The 8,188-nt window shown below is 48.1% G+C and overlaps 1 long non-coding RNA gene across 1 annotated transcript; it reads right to left on the bottom strand.

The window, feature by feature from the left end:
• Positions 1-3,631: 3,631 nt before the first annotated feature.
• Positions 3,632-5,194, bottom strand: LOC145806701 (uncharacterized). Its single transcript, XR_014350145.1, has 2 exons — positions 4,601-5,194; positions 3,632-4,517 (listed from the first exon to the last, which is right to left on the bottom strand). It is a non-coding gene; the product is annotated as an uncharacterized LOC145806701 (long non-coding RNA).
• Between the last annotated feature and the right edge of the window lie 2,994 nt (positions 5,195-8,188).

The raw sequence follows: 8,188 nt of genomic DNA, 5'->3' as shown, positions 1-8,188 counted from the left end.
CATGCAAACCGCATGAACATCTCGCCGTCAAAGCTGTACAACATGACTTCACCATGGCCTTTTTCGGTTTGGGGAATTGATGTGATCGGAGCTGTTACCCCGAAAGGGTCAAACAGGCATGAGTTTATCCTAGTAGCGATAGATTATTTCACAAAGTGGGTCGAGGCCCAATCATACGCGGTGTTGAAGGCGTCGCACGTCGCAAAGTTCATCAGAAACAACATCATCTGTCGCTACGGGGTGCTAAACGAGATAATTTCAGATAATGGTTCCCACTTCAAGAAAGAAGTGATAGACTTGTTGGAAAAATACAATGTGGCTTTCCATAAGTCATCTACATACCGGCCGCAGACCAACGGAGCGGTTGAGGCCGCCAACAAGAATATCAAGCATATACTGCAGAAGATGGTGGGAACCTACCGGGATTGGCCAGACAAGCTGCCATTTCCTCTGTGGGGCTACAGGACTTCAATCAGAACCTCTACTGGGGCGACTCCATATTCATTGGTCTATGGAATGGAGGCTGTTCTACCCATCGAGATTGAGGTTCCGTCGTTACGAGTATTGGCTGAATGCCAAATAGCCGATGCAGATTGGCAGCAAAGCAGATTCGAAGAACTCATGCTCTTTGATGAAAGAAGACTAAAAGCACTGTACCCCATCCAAGGCTATCAACGCAGAATTGCCCGGGCTTTCAACAAGAAGGTTAAGTCCAGGAATCTGAAAGAAGGAGATTTGGTGCTCAAAGACAACCGAGCTCCCATCCACGACCCAAGGGGCAAGTTCAAACCCAATTGGACTGGTCCTTACATCATCAAAGCTATCTGGTCAGGTGGAGCTGTGGTTCTGATGGATCTAGATGGCTTGGAGTTCTCACAACCGATCAATATGGACAAGTTGAAGAAATATTACCCTTGAGAGGCTCGCTAGGCCGAAAACCTGAAAGGGCGACCTAGGCAAAAGTCAGAGCACAAAAAATTAGAAAATATAAAAACTGAGCTCGCAAGGTTGAAAACCCGCAAAGGGCAAAAAAAAAAGTTAGAGCGCAAAAGGAGAGTGAAAATACTCGAGTGAACCCGGGCTTGAACTACGTAAGGCTTGATTCCCATCTTTGGGATACGTAGGCAACTTCACTTTGAAGTTCAGCCATAAACTTTTTCCCGATCAACTCTGTCCATTTTGATCATCTCAGTCATCTTTATCCATCAACATTTATCGCGATCCCCGGTACAGTGCTGTTCAGACTAGGGGCAACTTTCCGTTGCCGCGACGGTGCAAAGTTACTCAGACTAGGGGCAACTTACCAGTTGCAGGGATCTGGGGTTGTGCATCTCAGTGACAGATCTTCGGCGTGTCCAGTTCTGATCCACATCGAAAATAGTTTTGAAAAGTTTTAATAAAAGTCGACTTTGTTCAAATTAATCTTTTTACGACTAAGACCATTTTTGGACCAAAAGCGGAAAATTTTCAGTACCACAACCTTCAATTTCATTGATTTCAAAATAGAGTTCTCCTGCTCTTGCATACAATCGAGGTTGCTTTTTAGTACATTCATAAAGAAAACTTGAAAATGCTAAATAAGCAATAAATTTGGGGCATAGTTGAATCAAGTATCTCTGCGTCCCCTCCCAGAGCTGGACGAAGCATCTGATGCCAAGCTAGGCCCAACCTGTGCCTCCTCATTGAGCCAATCCAAGCACTCATCGGACAAAGTGCAACTGAAAGTGGAAGCAGGGGCCAGGAGCTCTCTAGTCTTCCAGGCTGTGGCATATCGGGCAAGCTGTGCACCCCGGACCGGGAAAGCAGCTGGGTACTCAATCCCCTCCGGTGGGCAGGTCTGATCATGACCGAACTGACGCAGGAACCGGAACGGAAAATAGAATACGCAGTGGGTTAGACCAATCAATTGGATCCCAATCAGCCTGGACATACTATAGCTCATTGCCGGGAGGTTGAGCCAAGGACAACGCCAAGCAATGCCGTCTACGGACAAATTGCACATCCAATCGAACCACCACCTTTCGTCAAGAGCATTGACTAGGCGCTGCCGAAAGAAGTAGCCTCGAGCTGAATAGGCCGGGCAAGAGTCCACGACCTGCAACTTGTCCATTAACCACACCTGGGGGAGGGATGGAAAATGAGAGAATAAAGAACAGAGAGATGTACGATGAGAGAAAAGTAAGACAAAGGTTTTGTGAGAAAAACCGAGCCTGAGGGTCGAGTGATGTGAGCAAATATATATGTAAGGTCGGGTGGGAAACATTACCTGCAGTAGCAGTGGACTCCCAGCAAACCTAGTCGCCTCCCGGCGATAGACAGAATCTAAGCCCATCAGTGTCTCGGCCAAGGTCATGGCAATACAACTCTTTCCTTCTCTCAAGCCTTGGGCAACTTCAATCAGGCGAATGCTAGCTCCGCCGAAGCCCGAGGAAAGCAGAAAGTGAGACAACAAACACAAGCAGATGGCGTGTTGCCGGAAACCCTGCCAATAATGGTTGCTGCGGTCACCGGCGTTGGAAAAACGATGGATCAAGCCGAAGATGTCCAGTTCCCCACTGCAGATCAGAGATCGAGCGTCATGCGCCGTGAGCCCACACATCCGCCCTAAAGCCTGAGCATGGCCAAAACGGAGCTGGGGCAAGATCACTTCAGAGCATTCAGACTCCATCAAAACCTGAAAATCTTCGAAAGTGGGACATACCTCTTGGCCGCCGAAGCTAAAAACGTGCGTCACTGGGTTCCAGAACCTTGCCGCGGCATGGAGAAAAGGGAGCTGTAGCGGAGTACGGCTCAGCGTGAATAGTGCATTCAAGCCGAAACCCCGGAAGTTCAGCTTTTCCGAGCCATCTAGAGAAGAGATCCAAGATGTGAGATTTTTCGCGAGAAACGCCTCCATCTTTGTGTAAAACTAAGATGAAATGAATATTCCCAAAGTTGAGGCTTTTATAGAGGGAAAAACACTATTCACGGGGACACGTGTCAAAAACCAGGTGGCTGCAGGAATAAGTGGCCGGCCGGCCACCTTTTCTGGCTGGCCGGCCATTCTCTTTTTCAAAAACTGGCCAGCCGGCTCCCACTCTCAATAAAATTGGCCGGCCGGCTCCCAAAGGTGGCCGGCAATGCTGCAGTGTATCTCCTTGGCCCTGTTTTACCCTTCGAGGGAAAGTTTCAAGCATTTCCATGCAACGGGAGAGTCAAAGGCTTTCATTTCCCTCTGTTTCGGATGCGTTCCGGTGCCCAGATCGTCCGAAGTACACTCTATTGTTGCCGAGTTTTGTTTATCGAGTTGTTGTTTTGTTTATCGAGTTGTTGTTTTGATTATCGAGTTGTTGTTTTGCTTATCAAGTTGTTTGTCGAGCGGACGTGTTTCGTGTTTTCGAGTCATTACTTTCTGATTAAACAATCTTTGTTTAAAGTCTTGTTTATTTACGTTGTCAACACTGTTGTATTTTGCTTATTGAGTTGTAAACTTCCTAAGGTTCTGTTATATCTTAGTAAGTTGAGTTGCTTAGTTTGTTGCGTCGGTTCACTACCTGACTTGGTGATTACACAATGCACATTCCCATTCAATTTCATTTTTGTGCAAAATAAAATGATGCGATACGATGCTAAAGTTTAAAATACAAACACCTTTTCAAAAGCTGTTTCATTCCATCATGCTTTACAACAAACAAAGGTACAAGTTTTACAAAAAAATAAAACTGCCTAACAATGTGCAAAGTGCTACAAACTACTAGCAAAAAGAAAAATAAAGCAGGAAACAGCAGCATCAATGTCCTCGGGAGCGGGAATGAGAAGCACTCTTCATCCTCTTCTGCGGGACAACCTCTGCACCATCATCATCATCTGGGTCGGAGCTGTCATCCTCAGGATCCCCCTCAGCCTCGCCTCTGTTCCCCGAACCAAGACCGGAGCCCCCCTCCTCAGCAGATGTCTCTGACTGACGGTCGGTAGCCTCCTCCTCCTCCTCATCATCCTCCTCCTCCTCCTCATCAGGCTCCGCCTCTACAACGTGAGCCCTGTGTCTGCGGACAGGCCCTCCTCGAGCTCCTCGAAAAGGCCTAGATGGCCCGGCTCCTCGGAAAGGCCGGGATGGCCCAGCCCCCTGAAAAGGCCCGGATGACCCAACTCCCTGAAAAGGCCCAGATGGCCCAGCTCCCCAAGGAGGCCCAGGTGGCCTGGCCTACGGTTGACCGGACCATGAAGGCATCTGAAAACAAAAAGTTCAATTCAAATACATCAGTCCAAATATATACATCAGATGCAGATACAAGCAAAGGCTACGTGAAGTGGGTGCATGTAAATACAGTGTACAAGTGGGGTGTGTGTCAGATGTGCTCTACACAAGTAGTCTATCGATGCAGTAGAAATCAGCATGTCATCAGAAGTATGATAAATGCCAGAAAACTGAAAGGTACCTGAATGCCCGCGACAGACAACTGTGCCTCCCTCCGCAGGACCATGCCCTCGAGTGTGGCCACCAGTCCAACCACCTCCTCCATGTACCCTCGCGGTGGCTGCAAAAATGAGCTCATAATCATCAGTGAATAAAAGAATGTCTAAACGTCTAAATGATGAATGAAAAAATAGTGGGGTATACCAGCGGTGAGTCAGGATCAATGGCGTATCGATCACTGGGCATCGGAGGCTCTAGCGGGATCGGAGTCGGAAAAATAGCCCCATACTGCCGCGCCATCAACTCAGTTGGCATATCTGGCCATCCAGGATGAGGATAAGTAGACGGAATCGGAGGAACTGGTCTACCCCCACCTCTAGATGCACCAGCCCCGCTGGCGGAAGGGGCGTCTGCAGCTCGAGCCCGGGCCTGGCCCGAGGATGACATACCAGCAGGCCTCGTTATCGGGGTGCGAGCTCCCGTCAATGGAGGCATCAAATATATGTGACGGTAAGTGGCGTAGTCCCTCTCCTCAAGATATAGTAAAGCATCACTACCCAGCATGGCGCCGACTACCTCTGAGAAAGAGAGCCTGTCAGCAGTCCGCATACTGACTGGGGGTACTGCGGGAGGATCCTGAGAAAGATACCCCCATACCTGACGCAGAAAGCGTTCCCCCAGAAACCATGCCCTGCCAACCGGCCCTTCGAGCAAGACCCTATATTGGGAGGTGTCCGACCCTCCGGTATACTGAAGTCGGAGACCATCACCCAGAGACGCCCAGGGCTGCCATGTGATCTGCGGATGATAAATGCATAAACCAATCAGAAATTGGGAATATACAGAGCAAATCAAAGATGAAAATGAAAGGAACTGAAAGTTCTGGAGTACCTCCGAATGCCGCACAGTGTCAAAGTACTGTCGCAGGTAAATGAGAGTCTCTCGGGGTCTCGGCCGGTGCGGGCCCTCGAACACCAGCGAATATGGGGTCATGGGGGGCCCTGCCACCTCCAACTCTGGGGCTAATGCTGAGAAGTATACATAGACCCATAGCTGAGAAAAACAGTGCAGAATGTAAGTACGAAATGCTGAGAGCAAAATACAGACTGTAAAAGTGTGCTGTGTGTGCAATGTACAAGTAATGAAGAGCAGAAATGTAAATCAAGGGGACAGAAAAGTACCTCCCAGGCTCTCCAGTAGCCGCCAAGTAAATCTCCCTGCCCGCGGGAGGTCGCGCTCATATAAAAGTAAAGGGTAGCCAGGCCGGCGCCACCCCAGTCATATCGACTGACCTGTGATAGGTCAACCAGAGCGCTCAGCAGGTATAGCCCGACTGTGTTCCCTCTATCGGCGAACAGGGCAGTCCCGAAGAGGAACATAAGGAAACCATGGGCGTACTGCTCCGTCTCCTCAGGAGTCTCGGGCACCATCTCCGCCCGCCGGAAGTGGGAAGAGAACCAAGTGTATCGGACTCTCCCAGAAACCCTGTCAACAGGTGGGCGAGCCCCTAATAGATATGTCCAAGCGGCCTCCCACTCACCCATGTCCTCGTCATAGGGGATGGGCCAACCTCCTATGTCCAGGCCGGTCAGCACGGCAAAATCTAGAGGCGTCATGGTCATGTCTCCAGTGGCAGAGAAATGAAAGGAGTTGGTGGTGTCCCACCATCTCTCTACCAATGCTGCCATCAGTGTCCTCCTGGCGGAACAACGTGACAACCCAACGCAGAAGGCCCCGAACCCTGCCAAGTCTACTAAATCTCGGACACCCTCCGGGAGCTCAGCGTACCAGTCCCGCGCGGCGGTGGAACCGTATCCCCGTACATTGCGAGAACCAACCTGCATTCAGAATGAATACATGTGTCAATAATGAAATGAATAGGCTGTGTGCCAATGAGATGAAATGGGCTGTGTGCCAATGAAATGAACTGGGCTGCGTGCCAATGGAATGAAATGGGCTGTGTGCCGATGAAGTGAAATAAGCTGCATGCAAATAAAATGAAGTAGCCGTGTGTTCAGAAAATTTAAAGCGTGGGCTGTGTGTTCACTATTCTAATCTGGGCTGCGTATTCGGAAAATTTGAAGTTTGGGGCTGCGTGTTCAACTTTCAATCAGTGTGGGCTGCGTGTTCACTATTAAAGTCTGGGCTGCGTGTTCAGAAAATTTAAAGTTTGGGCTGCGTGTTCACTATTAAAGTCTGGGCTGCGTGTTCAGAAAATTTGAAGTTTGGGCTGCGTGTTCAACTTTCAATCAATGTGGGCTGCGTGTTCACTATTAAAGTCTGGGCTGCGTGTTCAGAAAATTTGAAGTTTGGGCTGCGTGTTCAACTTTCAATCAGTGTGGGCTGCGTGTTCACTATTCTAATCTGGGCTGCGTGTTCAGAAAATTTAAAGTTTGGGCTGCGTGTTCAACTTTCAATCAGTGTGGGCTGCGTGTTCACTATTAAAGTCTGGGCTGCGTGTTCAGAAAATTTAAAGTTTGGGCTGCGTGTTCAAATTTCAATCAATGTGGGCTGCGTGTTCACTATTCTAGTCTGGGCTGCGTGTTCAGAAAATTTAAAGTTTAGGCTACGTGTTCAACTTTCAATCAGTGTGGGCTGCGTGTTCACTATTCTAATCTGGGCTGCGTGTTCAGAAAATTTAAAGTTTGGGCTGCGTGTTCAACTTTCAATCAGTGTGGGCTGCGTGTTCACTATTAAAGTCTAGGCTGCGTGTTCAGAAAATTTAAAGTTTGGGCTGCGTGTTCAAATTTCAATCAATGTGGGCTGCGTGTTCACTATTCTAATCTGGGCTGCGTGTTCGAAAAATTTGAAGTTTGGGCTGCGTGTTCAACTTTCAATCAATGTGGGCTGCGTGTTCACTATTCTAGTCTGGGCTGTGTGTTCAGAAAATTTAAAGTGTGGGCTGCGTGTTCACTATTCTAATCTGGGCTGCATGTTCAGAAAATTTAAGTTTGGGCTGCGTGTTCAACTTTCAATCAATGTGGGCTGTGTGTTCATTATTCTAGTCTGGGCTGTGTGTTCAGAAAATTTAAAGTTTGGGCTGCGTGTTCAAATTTCAACTAGTGTGGGCTGCGTGTTCACTATTCTAATCTGGGCTGTGTGTTCAGAAAATTTAAAGTGTGGGCTGTGTGTTCACTTTCGAATTCGGGCTGTGTGTTCGACAAAGCAGTGTTTGAACCGTGTGTTCACCTCTTAACTAATGTGTACTGTGCGTTCGCAATTAATTAATGAGCCAAGTGTTCAGAAATTCGAGTGTTTAAACTACGTGTTCAGGATGCAAGCAAAGTACTATGTCATAAGCTAAACTGCGTGTTCAAGCATGGCAAAGGTGCTGAAATGTACGAAAAATGCAGAAAATGAAGTAAATACCTCTCGGGCCTCATGAGAGAGGTGATGCTCTGGCTCTCGGAGAAGCAGATCCCTAGGTGCTCGCTCATCAAAATTAGTGAAATGACGGAAAACGGCACGCGGAAGGACATGTGCTGGCGGATTGTACCTCCCGGGAATAAAAGGGCGGACCCTCGGGGGTAGAGTCATGGGATCAAAATCATCCCCGGCACCCGGAAAACCTCCACCATGGGGAGAATTACCCGCCATTTTCAAAGAATCTGCAAAAGGAGCAAAAATGAGTGAAAATGAGTCAAAATTGGAAAAAGTCAACAAAAGTCAACTCTCGGGAAATGAAAAAGTCAACAAAAGTCAATTCCCGAGAAAATCTTCCAAATATTGAGACAAACTTACCTCAAGGGGCGAAAATGAGAAAAGAAGCTCCGAAACCGAAATTTAATCGCT

The sequence above is a fragment of the Camellia sinensis genome, chromosome 14 (genome assembly GCF_055761805.1).
Source record: "Camellia sinensis isolate YWXY chromosome 14, ASM5576180v1, whole genome shotgun sequence".
In the NCBI taxonomy this organism is placed as follows: domain Eukaryota; kingdom Viridiplantae; phylum Streptophyta; class Magnoliopsida; order Ericales; family Theaceae; genus Camellia; species Camellia sinensis.
Note: the sequence above shows the minus strand (reverse complement) of the source record. Positions and strands in the feature narration are given on the sequence as shown.